The sequence below is a fragment of the Leptonotus elevatus genome, chromosome 22, assembly GCF_054856555.1.
Source record: "Leptonotus elevatus isolate MCC_2025b chromosome 22, RoL_Lele_1.0, whole genome shotgun sequence".
Taxonomy (NCBI): Eukaryota; Metazoa; Chordata; class Actinopteri; order Syngnathiformes; family Syngnathidae; genus Leptonotus; species Leptonotus elevatus.
This window is the reverse complement of record NC_141260.1, coordinates 5710516-5723555: the sequence shown is the minus strand read 5'-3', so window position 1 is coordinate 5723555 and position 13040 is coordinate 5710516. Positions and strand designations below refer to the sequence as shown.

Sequence of the window (13040 nt, the reverse complement as noted above, 5' to 3'; positions counted from 1 at the left end):
ATCTGACCTCCGGAATGGTTGTCATGTTGAAGCGTGCTCCAACGGAAAGCTGGATCAATGCTTACAACCCACATCTGCTGCGGGCATGGAACGCCAACATGGATATTCAGTACGTGCTCGATGACGTCGCGGGTCTCATGTACATGATGTCGTACATTTCCAAACCGGAGCACGAGATGTACGAGTTCCTCACGTCTGTCGTCAAAAACTTGAAGACAAAGCCTCTTGTCGACAAAAAGGACGAGATGAGGAAAATAATGGCGGCGTATTCCAAGCACAGAGAGGTGAGCGCTCAAGAAGCGGTGGCGCGGACATGCAGTCTCCCTCTGAAGAAGTGCTCGCGCAGCGTAGTTTTCATCCAGACTGCTGAGGATGGCGTGAAATTGAGTCTACCCATGAGTAGACTGAGGACCATGCATCCGGACGCAGACAACGTGTGGATGTCTGGTCTGCCAGACAAATATGTGGCAAGACCTAGAACGGCAATGTTTGAGCGGATGTGTCTCGCCGAATTCGCATCCGAATACCGAGTCGTCTACGGTCAGCAGACTGAGGGCAAGAATGTCATTCCCCTCTCACACGGCAAGGGATTCATCCAGAAGCGGATTGGAAAAGATGCCGTCATCAGATTCACTCGCTTCTCAATCAAAAAGTATGCTGAGAAGTATTACAGGACCCATCTTAAATTGTACCTCCCCCACAGAGACGACGCCGAGCTCAGGTCTGAAAACCTCAAAACGTACGAGGAGTTCTACGGTGCCGGGGATTCAAAGTTCGGTCGGGTGCGGGCTATCGTCGACCGCAATCGGGGGCGGTACGAAGGACGGGGAAAGACCGTGGACAATGCCTTCGAAAAATTGAAAGAGCTTCGTGCGGTTCTCAACGCGTGGAGCACTTTTGCGCCGGAGGTAGAGGCAGAGCGTTTGGAGTGTGCCGCCGAACGCGAATCTAATCCGTTACAGGAAGACCCGCAAGATGAGGTTCCGGCCTACCAGGACGCTCCTGGTAGCGGCGCGGTCTTGCCGGCGTTTGAGGCGCCAAAGTTGAGCGCCGAATTTGTGAGGAACATGTACCGCAGTCTCAATGAAACGCAAGCGTCCGTCTTCTACGCTGTGCGCGAGTGGTGTTTGAAACGCGTTTCGGATCGTCTCCTCGAGCCCTTCTTTTATTTGATCTCCGGAGGAGCTGGCTGTGGTAAATCGCATGTCATCAAGTGCATTTACCAGGAGGCCAGTAAGATTCTCCATCAGCTTCCCAGGTTCCGCGACGAAGCGGATATGGCCAAGCCTGCTGTGCTGCTGACGTCGTTTACTGGCACGGCGGCTTACAACATCTCAGGGAAAACTTTTCATTCCCACTTGAAACTCCCCAGGACTCTAAAGCCTCCTTACCAGGCGCTGGGGAATACGTTGGACGCATTGAGAGCAACCCTTTGCAACGTGGAAATTTTGATCATCGACGAGATCTCCATGGTCTCCAAGGAACTCTTTGCCTATGTCCACCGGAGATTTCAGCAAATCAAGAGCAACAACAGACCATTTGGGGGTATCTCCGTTCTTGCAGTTGGGGACTTCTACCAACTGCCACCCCTCGGAAGGTCCAAACCCCTCTGCGTTTCTGACAACGATCTTCTTGACCTCTGGACAGATTTTCAGATGGTCAAGCTTACTCAAATCATGCGGCAAAAAGACGTCGTCGCTTTTGAACAGGATCAGGGAGAAGGGGAAGGCTGATCCGCTCGGCGATGGTGACAGGGCGTTACTCACCACGGCTGTCACGGATGCGCGAGACCTCCCTGCGGATACTCTGCATATCTTTGCCACCAATAAAGAGGTGGATAGGCACAATGCAGCAGCTGCATGCTCTCAAATTGACTGTGGTCAATATTCCCGCAGAGGACTACAGGAAGAGCCCACGGTCGGGGGCGATGGTCACTGTGATCATGGGGTCGAGAAGGGATCTACCGGATGCCCTTCAAGCTGGTGTAGGAGCACGGGTTATGCTTCTTCGGAAGTTGGATATCGAAGACGGATTGGTGAACGGGACCTTTGGCACAATAGGCAACATTGTTCAAAGCGCCCCAAAGGGGTCGGCGGAGAAAGTGACCTTGCTCGGACTGAGGCTAGACAATCCCAAAGCGGGCCAGAAATTGCGCCATAAAATTCTGGGGCCGACGGATGACTTGGTCTATATCGAAAGGTCGGAGGAAAACCTGGGCATGAAAGGCGTGGTCAGGCGGCAATTCCCCATGAAGCTTGCCTTTGGATGCACGGCTCACAAAGTGCAAGGCATGACGATGACCTCTGCAGTGGTGTCTCTTAAGCGTGTGTTTGAACCTGGAATGGCCTATGTTGCCCTAAGCCGCACGACGTCACTTCAGGGATTGAGGGTCATAGACTTTGACGAATCCAAAATCTACGCCAATCCCAACGTCACGACGGCAATGGACAGTATGACGCACGCTTCTTTCCAAAGTACAAGACCATTGTTGTACTTTTCCAAAATGCCGCAAACTGCTTTTCCCACCTTGACCATTGTTCATCACAACACCGAGGGGCTTCCATCTCATATTGACGACTTGAAGTCTCATCATGAGTTGAGGCTGGCAGATGTCCTTTGCCTCACTGAAACTCATTTGTCTGGATCCTTCTTCCCCCCTCCCTTGCAACTGGAGGCATGCAGCACTTTTGTGCGCAACAGACAAGTTTCGTATTCAAATAGACTGGACATGGCCCAAAAAGAGGGTGGCGGAGTCGCAGTCTATTATCGCGATTGTCTTCGAGCGGAGCCCCGTCGGTTTATTCAGAATGTGGTTGACCTGGAATTTGCTGTCATCAGGGTTGACGCTCCCGTCCAGGCTTTGATAGCTACGGTCTACAGGCCACCCAACCTGAGTCTTGGCACATTTCTTCCAAACCTTGGAAGTCTCTTGGATGCCTTGGCCGTGATGGACTGCCAGCCTATTGTTGTTTGCGGAGACTTTAATGAGGATTTGCTTTCAAAGGGAAAGAAATCCATTCTGGACTTGTTTCAGTCCAGACGCTTTTCACAGCTGATCACCCAGGCCACAACTGGAAAGCAGACACTGATTGATCACATTTACATATCTCACCCAGATTGTTGTGTTCAATCAGGCGTTCTGCACACTTATTACAGTTACCACAGTCCGGTCTACTGTGTGTTAACTTCTTGTGTCAGCTCATTGTCGATCGCAAGGGCACCATTTTCACAAGTGTGCTTTTGCAAATGTTATTGAGCCTTTCATACCACTGCTCAAAAGAGGGGGATACTGTACTTTAAATTGTAAAGGCTGAAAAGTTAAATCCTTTGCTCGTTCAAAATTGGTGTCATAACAGAACTACACTCAAAATCAGAGCGGCCAATCATTTTTTTTGTAGACATATTTATCATTTAGTTAGTTCTAAACTTATTGAGCTTTAAATTGAATTTAAGACATGGGATATGCCATTTAAGCGCTCCCTTATTTTGAGCAGTGTTGTATGACGGTACTTTTAATCAGTGTGCTTTTCTGTTAGCAGGACATCGTGCATTTGGACTTGAATGTTTTGTTTGTCCTTATTGTGATTGTGACTACAACACAATGAAAAGTGTTGGTGTCAGTGAGGTACTGCGATGGTAAGGGATGAACTGCGAGGGTAAGTGATGATTGATTACTGAATTGATCTAGGCAAACATTGAACACTCATTTTTCATTTTCACATGCAATACAGGTGGATGGAGCGCAGCAAGGGGCGCTACTTGACATGGCCAAGGATATCAAGGTTGTTATGTCCGGTACAACTGGTGGAGAGAAAAGATGAAAAAAGGGATCCCGCAAACGTAGACCAAAATGATTTATTCTACAGGATTCCTCACTGAAAAACCGTCACATGTGTATTGGATGAGTATTTAGATTAAGTTTTAACTGTTCAGTTTTGCTGCCTATTTTCTAACAACTTGTTCCTTTGTGTGCTCAGGAAAAGATGAAGATGCTGTGTAACAAAGACCCAAAACGGCTCTTTTAAGAGCCGTTTTACATGTACTTTGGAGTAATATTCCTGCAATATTGATCAGCACCAACATGCCTTTTAATATGCAATGTCAAATTTAAACACTGCATTCATACTGTATTTGCTCCATGATACAGTATATTGCATTTTATATTTTAGTTAATCACTTACACTATAAGCAAGAAATTAAACTGATTCCCTTTTGATATGACTAAAATGTCAATCAAGACATAAGGGAAGCCATTACACATGTAATAACTGCAGTTATTACAAATTGTCCTGAACTCTATTTCTGCTGACACAAATTGAGAGGTAAAGTACACCAACATTTGGCAAACAGTTCAGAGCATGCATCTTTCCACCTTGCAAGAGTCAGCAGGCCCATTCAAAATTTTTCTAGTATTATTCTTCTTCTTCTTTTTATTATTTTTTTTAATCTTCCACCGATTTTTCCGCAAGGGAATTCCCAGTTACCATGGGGACGCTATTCCCAAAAAACTCCCAAATAAAGTCCCATAGGAATGAATGGGAATCCGAAAGAGATCAACTCCAATCAAGCACCTTTTTCCAAGACACGCTGCGCGCACATACGTTGACCGACCGATATGAATTTTAGCTCATTTTGTTGGAATTTTTGTCATCTTTAGCTCAGTGTCAAAAAAAAAATTAAGGAATGAAAGCTCTCCCCCCTGTGCGGGTTCAAAGACAGTGAGCAAAGGGTGAAAGTCGCCTATTTAGAGTGTGACTAATTAAGGCTTCAGTGACGGGAACCAAAAAATATATTTCCAAAAGTTTCACTTCAACTCGTCACCATGGCCACAATCTTTGCTCACTAGACATCAAATTGGCACATTTTGTAGCCACAAGCCTCTGCTTTCTGAAAAACTAAGTTTTATTTGGCTAAGGTGTCATTTAGTACCTTTATTTTCACTTTAAGCGAGGAGAAGTCGGACTATTTCGATCTCTTTTCAATGTTATTTTCGCCGTTTTTCCCTCTTCATTTTCGATCAATCATAAGTTTTCAACCTGCTCCTAAGTTGGTCATTTTTCATCCGATTAAAAAACTGAGAACATGCTCGCGTTCCCCAAACCCTTGCCGTTCTAACGAGCCATTTCTGGAATCTGCATCTTCAACCGTTAGGTCGTGAGAGGCTTTTGTTTGAGGTGAGCGTGTCCTATACAAAATCAATGGAATGTGGGTGCGTGACGTCTCGCAACAAGTTAAAATCAAATGTGTGTGCGTGAATGATCTGTCGTTTTTGCATAGCAACTGCCTCAGCCAATCATCTCTCACTGTTGAGCTCAACTCAGCCCCTTTTTTTCTTGGTGTACTCAAGGCTTGGCCTATATACGACTACTACTATTGCAAATACTATTACTACTACTACTATCTTGGCCAATTGATTAGGTACACCCAGGATTCTGGTCAATTAATTAGGTACACCCTGGATTCTCGCCACTCCGCCCACCCAGGGCGGCGGCCATCTTGGCCAATTAATTAGGTACACCAAGGATTCTCTCCCCTCTGCCCACCCGGGGCGGCGGCCATCTTGGCCAATTGATTAGGTATGACGAGGATTCTCGCCACTCCGCTCGCCGAGGGCGGCGGCCATCTTGGCCAATTGATTAGGTACAGCCAGGACTTTTCAGTCACAAAATGTTTTTATTTGATTATTTTCCAAATTTGTAGCGTGACTATTACTGTGTTTTTTGCTGATTATGGTTTATTATTTAATACTAAAAATTGTCCATTTCCTTTGCTAAAATAAATGTTTTCTTTTATAATATTGATGAGTTCTTCAAGATGCACAAACAGTGACTGTGCGCATGTTGTCTCCACAGTTTCCTCAGGGCACACATAGACATATAAAAGGAATTTGTAAGATGTTAATAAAATTTGGTTAATGGTGTAAATCAACAAATTCAAATTGGAAGGTTCATTTAACTAGATTGTTTTATGTTCAATATACTTAAAAAAAAAAAATCAGTGACATGTACAATGTAGCCAATAATAAAATATATAATACTGGATATTTTGTAGAAACATTTCATCACTTGTAAAGATTTGTCTGTGTTGAATAATTTAGACAGGTGATAATTGCTGAAATTAAAATAACAGATTCATCACATCATTTTAAATGCATAGTAATTAAAATGTGTCACTCCCTTAACACTGAAAACAAAGATATGAATTAGACAATGGTTGGTTCTTTTTAGTGGTTAAAAAAGTGGATGTTTGAATTACAATTTTTATCTTTTTATATGTATTTATTTTTTTATGTTGATGTGCAAAAAACACATACAATTGGTCAAGCAGCGCATCCACTACCAGACAGCCTGTCCTGTATGTAGCAGTATGTCCTACTCGCAACCCGCGAGTGTTGTATGACACAATCCGCATTATTGAACCTTGCAGCTGCACGCAGCGCAGTTGCCCCCTTAAACTGGTCTAATAATGGAAATTTGGACGTTTGTGGATCAATTCAGATTTGTCCCCGTCTGAATCAGAAAGAATCTGAAATTTTCCCACCCCTAGTGTTAACGTCATGACGGCTTTTGACATTTGGTGAATCAAAGGTTAATATAGTACAGAACGTTGAAAATAATGCGGAACTAAGAAGCACGGTACCAGTCCTCTTCGGGATACTTTGGAAAGCGCACACACCAACACACGCAGTGTGCGCTGATGAAAACAAATATGGATGACCATCATCTTGTCACGAGGGTGGTGTTTGAGGACCCAAACGCCGGGCAGCAGAGATGAGGAGGCACAGGCGAGCTCCAAAAAAAGGTTTATTTTAATCGAGCAAAAACAAGGAGGCAAACTAGGCACAGGTCAAAAAGAACAAAACAGAACAAAGTCCAGACCCAGAGTGGGGCTTGACATGGCAAGACATAAACTGATTGCTGTAGTTGCTGCATAATGTCTAACCAATAATTTGAGCCGAGCTACGTTATAACTACAGTATAAGGATGCAATATTCATCAGCCTACACCTGCCACCAGCTGATATCCAATACACCACGTTTTACAATTATTCTCTTTTTCTTTCACCAAATACCTAATGTATAGATAACGTAATACTGTACACTAGGCATGGGACGAGACAGAAATCCCACGAGACCAGATGTCTCACAAGAATGAGTCCACGAGAATGAGATGAGATTTGTAACAAAAAGATGGCTAATATAAATCTTCCAGTTCAAGGCAACGACGAGTCAAGTCGTCATAGGCCGTGACACGCTGCCGAGAATAACTTCAAAATAAGAGCCTAGCAAGGCATTGATGTCCATATATTATTGGTATAGTAAGGTTTATTTTGAAGATGGCCTTCTCACACCGTCATAAAAAAGTTGCTGCGACTGTCTTCCTGACAGTGTACGCTAAATGTGACCTGCTCCAAAAAAAAAAGGGTCCGCATGACGGTGCCATTAGTTTTGAGTTTGGGGCAAAAAAAAAAAAAAAAAAAGATAGTTTAGACAAAAATGTCGATTTTGAAAATTTCCAAAAAATAGCTTCCTTAATGTCTCTATTATTATTTCCCAGCATCATCAAAGTTAAATTTGTAATAGAAATGAATGAAAATAAGTCATTATTGGAACAATTTGGGCAACGTGTTTTTAGCTAGTAGCCCGTCTCGGAAACCTGCCTCAAAATAACCAAGAGTTCCTCGCCTCTAACGTCACTTAACAAATAATTTATATTAATGGAAACCAAAAAAAAGTAAAAAAATAAATAAAAATACACCATAATGTGACCCTTCAGCATGAAAGTGAACAGAAGACACACATCATAACAACGGCATCCAACATTGGAGTAGAACAGCTAAATGTCATCAGTCCGGGGCGAAGGTTTGTAATCCAAACAGTGATAATCTCCAATTCTGGGATCTCTTTCTTAAACAAATATATTTCTACTTTTAATTTAAATGAATGGATTCATGAGCTAAAGCATTTCACATTGGCGAGGGTGAAACTCAAGCGAGAAGCCAAGCAGTTTCCACCAGAGCAGAGTGACAGACTAGTATAAAAGTTGTTAAATACATTGTATGTAATAATGTAGGCTAATGTAATAATGTATTGTATGTAATGTATATATTGTACATAATGTAATAGGGCTGGGTATCGATTCTAATTTCCTCAATCGATTTGATTTCGATTCACAGGAGTTCAGTTCGATTCGATTTAGATTTTTCCCAATTCGATCCGCTTCGATTCAATCAATATTGCTTAATTATGGAACATCAATTCTTCTTAAAAATCAAGGGAATGATTAAAAACGCCACAAACAACTTTCAAATTAAATTATTTTGAGGTCGTAACTGGTTAAATGATTTAGTTTAATGAAAGTAACACAAGTTTTAATCACTTAAGTGTTACACAAACATTGATGAAAATATTTCCATAATTCTAATTTAATAATTCTAAATAAAGATTCTGAATGGACTCAAAGTTCAACCAATTAGGTCTTTCATAAATGTAAAAAAAGACTTTTAAATTAATGTGAACAATATGAAACAAGTGAAGTGTACAACTTGAGTGGGTTACAAAAACTTTCCAAGAAAACAGTAAGATACCTAAAAAATGGCCTTGAAAATTATATTTTCTTAAAATAATTGATTCATGGTTTTATGAATCGATATCAGGCTCAAAAAGGAAAATCGATTCAATATCGATTATTCAATTTTTTTTAAACAAATTTCATCGTGCCAACATTAAAATTGGTGTAACTTTGTATATTTTTTAGGTACGCCCATGTATTTAAATCATTTTAAAGGAAAATAAGTGTAGAATTTGAATATATGAATATCTAAATTTGTATTTATTTAATTTTTTTCTTAACCAATTAGCACACTTTTGTCACAAATAAGCAGATTTATGCCTCGGAAAAAAATACATCTCGTGCTTTGCAGGATGATAAATCTCGTGTCATTCTAATCCCGCAAATTCTCGTATTACGAATTCTCATCCCATCCCTACTATACAAAAATAAAACTGGGATATTTAACATGTTTTTCTCTTTTCGGATCGGTAACCTTCCACATCTATACTTTGCACATTGTACACCATAAAAAACACCGACAATGGAAGTTCAAACACACAACTGTCCAAATGCATTCAGCCAAAAGTCTTTAGTGAATGTCTAGGTCTTAGATGAAACCGGTTGTAGCTGCTGCATATCTTACCAATAATTTCAGCCTAGTTACATTAAAACTACAGTTTAAGGATGCATTGTTAGCAGTTCATCCATCCTCGCCACTAGCTAATATCCACCTCATGTTTTCCATTATCCCATAGATACAGTTGGTTTCACTTTTTTTCTCACCAAAAACCCAATGTATAGATTAGGAAACACTTTACATTCATAAACTAAAATTGAATACATTTTACGTTACTTAAACTTTGCACATTCTACACTAGAACAATATCTACAAGGGAAGCTCAAACCCTCAAGTGCACACTGTCCCCAGCCAAAAGACTTTAATTATTGTCTCTCAATGTCTTAGATGAAGCCTGTTGTAGCTGTTGCATAATTTACTAATAGTTTAAGCCTAGTTACATTATTACTACAGTAGATGCATTACTCGCAGTTCATGACACGACGTGGCAGATTTAGGACTCAGACGCAGAGATAGGAGTTTGAGGCCAAGGCAGATATTTATTAAACAAAAACAGCTAATATCCACCTCATAACCTTTGTCATTATCTTATAACCAAAGACATTTTCACTTGTTTTCACCTAATGTATAGATAAACAAAGTAATGCTGTACATTCCTTTAGTATAATGAAATAAATAACATGCTTTTCTCTTTTATTTACTTTTCAGCTACTAACGCCCCAGGTAACCTCCCACACCTCTTTGCACATTGCGCACCAGAATAATGATTTGCAAGGGAAGCTAAACACACCCATTTGCGAATGCCTAAAGGTCTAATGTGAAATCTGATGTAGTCTAACCATTAATTGGAGCCTAGGTTAGCTATACGTTATAACTACGGTGAACAGATGGATTATTAGCAGTTCATCTGGCTGCCACTAACTAATATCTACCTCACAACCGTTGTCATTATCTCATAACCTAAGTCGTTTTTTTCCCTCCAAATACTCATGTATAGACAAGGTAATACTGTATATTCCTCAAGTATAATGGAATAAATAATGTTTTTCTCTTTTATTTACTTTTCAGATGCAAGTAAGTCACCAAACCTACACTTTGCACATTGTACACCACAACTGCTATCTACAAGGGAAGCTCAAACCCTCAATTGCACACTGTCCCCAGCCAAAATACTTCAGTTATTGTCTTTCTCAAAGTCTTAGATGAAGCCGGATGGCTACGTTATTACTACAGTAGATGGATTATTAGCAGTTCATCTGGCTGCCACTAACTAATATCTACCTCACAACCGTTGTCATTATCGCATAACCTAAGTCGTTAGCACATTGTACACCAGAAAATGATCTATTGTACATGGGAAGCTCAAACATTAAGTACTCAACTGCATCCAGCCAAAGGAGTCAGAATTTTCCAAATAACTGTTTCAGTTGGTTCATAATATATTTTTGTTTGTTTTGTTTTATTCATTTTTTCCTTTCGAACACATTATTACAGGTTACATCGATCACATCATATCATTTGTAACAATGACATACGAAAGAAGGGCTGACGGGTAGAAGCCATGGCTTATTAGTAACCCGTCCCCATCGATTCTTGCTCTACGCACGAATAAGTGGTTAAGAAAATGAATGGATGATTTTACTACGACATACTGTATTTGTGTATTTAAATCAAATAAGTAAATGATGTAGAATAAAGGAAACGGTTGTAAACTAGATTATAGTGAATTGCTGTAAAAGTAAATACAGTAACTAATTTATATACAGTAAATGCTTGTAAAAAAGGCAATAATGTACTGAGATTTTACAAGAATTAGCTGGCAACTTTTTTGCCACTTATTTCTTGTAAATTCTAGAGTCAATTCGTTACAGCGCAGCCAAACTTTTGTTGTAGTTGATTCATAATATCGTTTCAAGAATTTACGGCTAGCTAGCTACATTACAACTATAATTTTAGCATGTATTATTATCAGGGACTTGCGGTCAGAGGCAGGTAGGGGAGGCTCCTTTACCTTACTCCGTCCTCCGTTCTACTTGTTCATCAAAAACAACTAGCATTGCTGTGCCTTCACCAGTAGATGCCAGCAAAGCACAAATGGTTGCTATCACTCATGCGCTGTGAGAAAATGCTGTGAAAACTCACCAACAGACTCAGAAGCGTCTCGATGTTATTCCACTTAATGGTTGTAGTAGTCTAGATATCACTTTAATTGGGCTGATGACATAATATTGCCACTCAAAGAGAAAAACAGCAGTTTTCCATCGACATTATGCATAATTTTGTTGTGGACTAAAGCAAGTCACGTTCAACTAAAGAGTAAAGAAATAAGTAATTTAGTTGTTGTGTTTCTTCGTATTGCCCAACAGTGTACGGGCATATAAAAGCTCAGGTTATCCATGCCCTGGGAGTTAACGTGACAGAGATCATCCAACAAGTAAGTGCATGCAATACATGACGCGCCCAGCAAAGAAGTACACATTCTTGCTCTTATTATGAATGTTTGTTCTCTCACAGTTCCTCATTGATTTAACCAGTGGAATATGCCCGGAATGCGAAATTGAGATCAATACAACGGTAACCCAACAGCAGATCCTGGCCTTAGCCTGATGGAGTTCTAACTTCTCCATGTGCAACAGAGGAGATGCCAAGTGTTCCAGTTTATCAAGAGTGGCGTATGCTTGCCATGCACATAGGGAGGACTTAAAGGCATGCTCAACTAAATCTGACAATAAAAGAGTATACCGGCATATTGCTATGAGAAAAACTTCTTCTTTTTTTCAGATCTGGAATGACATGCAGGACAAACATAGTACCAGAATATTATTCATATTTTGAGTGAGTTGATTTTTCTGGACAAATAAGTTTTTGCACTTAATTTTGGTTTGCTGTGAATCCAATTTGTGCCATCCTTGAGCTTGAACTGTCTTTTTTATGTACGAGGGTATGAGGTTATTCTTTGATTATTTAAACCCTTTATGTTGAAGGCTATTTTTTTTTTTTAATACATGGGCCATTGAGAGATGCATTTGTCAGACGAGGCCCATTGAATTATCATGTGGTGCAACCAAAAAGAAATAGCCAATGTGGGACTTTTATTTTGAAATACATTTAAAGACAGGAGTTTGTATCATCCACAAGACAACCAAGAACCCATGGAAGCATCTATCAGGTTTGTCTCACAACTATGTAAAATAAATAAATAAATAACTTTTTAGCAACATGTATGTATTTGGACATCATGTGGTATTACCTGAAAAAAATGTTTATATATATTATTCCCCAACAAATTTATATTTTTATTATAATTTTACTTGATGTTTTGTTTAGTTTCGATGGTGAATGTAGCCACAACATGGCTAAAGGAGCTTGGCGGGGTTATTGGCCCAAAGTGCCCCTTTATCTATTTATTTATAGTTTAAAAAAAAAATATATATATATATATATATATATATATATATTATGATTTGTTTTTCCTTTGTTTGTGAAAGTAATTTTGTTGCCTTGCAAGACTAAAATTCAGCAACATAATTTGCATAAAACAAATGATTATGATCTTGGATGACGCGCTCTCATTCGAAGCCAGGTCGCTCACCGCTCCACCTTCTGTCAGGAAGTTGTTCGCCATAAAGTTGGCTCTGAGGGTACGAGGAACATGTATCCCACACTTTCATAAAGACCACGATCCTTCCCATCCACTTTCGCCACTGCAAAAATCTCCGGTGACCGGTGTACTGCTTCTGCTACAACTACTGATGCGTGTAAGGTACACAGAATATGTCGGAATTTGTATCTAGCTCAGAATTTTACTAAACCCCCCTTCCTGAAGACTCCAACTCAGCAAGGCAGACATTGTATTGATGCTATCCGCTAATCATGTAAACAATGAAGTCACACGTTTTGTTATACTTTAA

General features: G+C 40.3%; 1 long non-coding RNA gene across 1 annotated transcript; it reads left to right on the top strand.

Moving 5' to 3' along the window:
• The first annotated feature begins 11338 nt into the window (after positions 1–11338).
• LOC147155445 (uncharacterized) lies at positions 11339–12353 on the top strand. The gene is made up of 2 exons (XR_015092338.1): positions 11339–11563; positions 11644–12353. It is a non-coding gene; the product is annotated as an uncharacterized LOC147155445 (long non-coding RNA).
• The last annotated feature ends 687 nt before the right edge of the window (positions 12354–13040 follow it).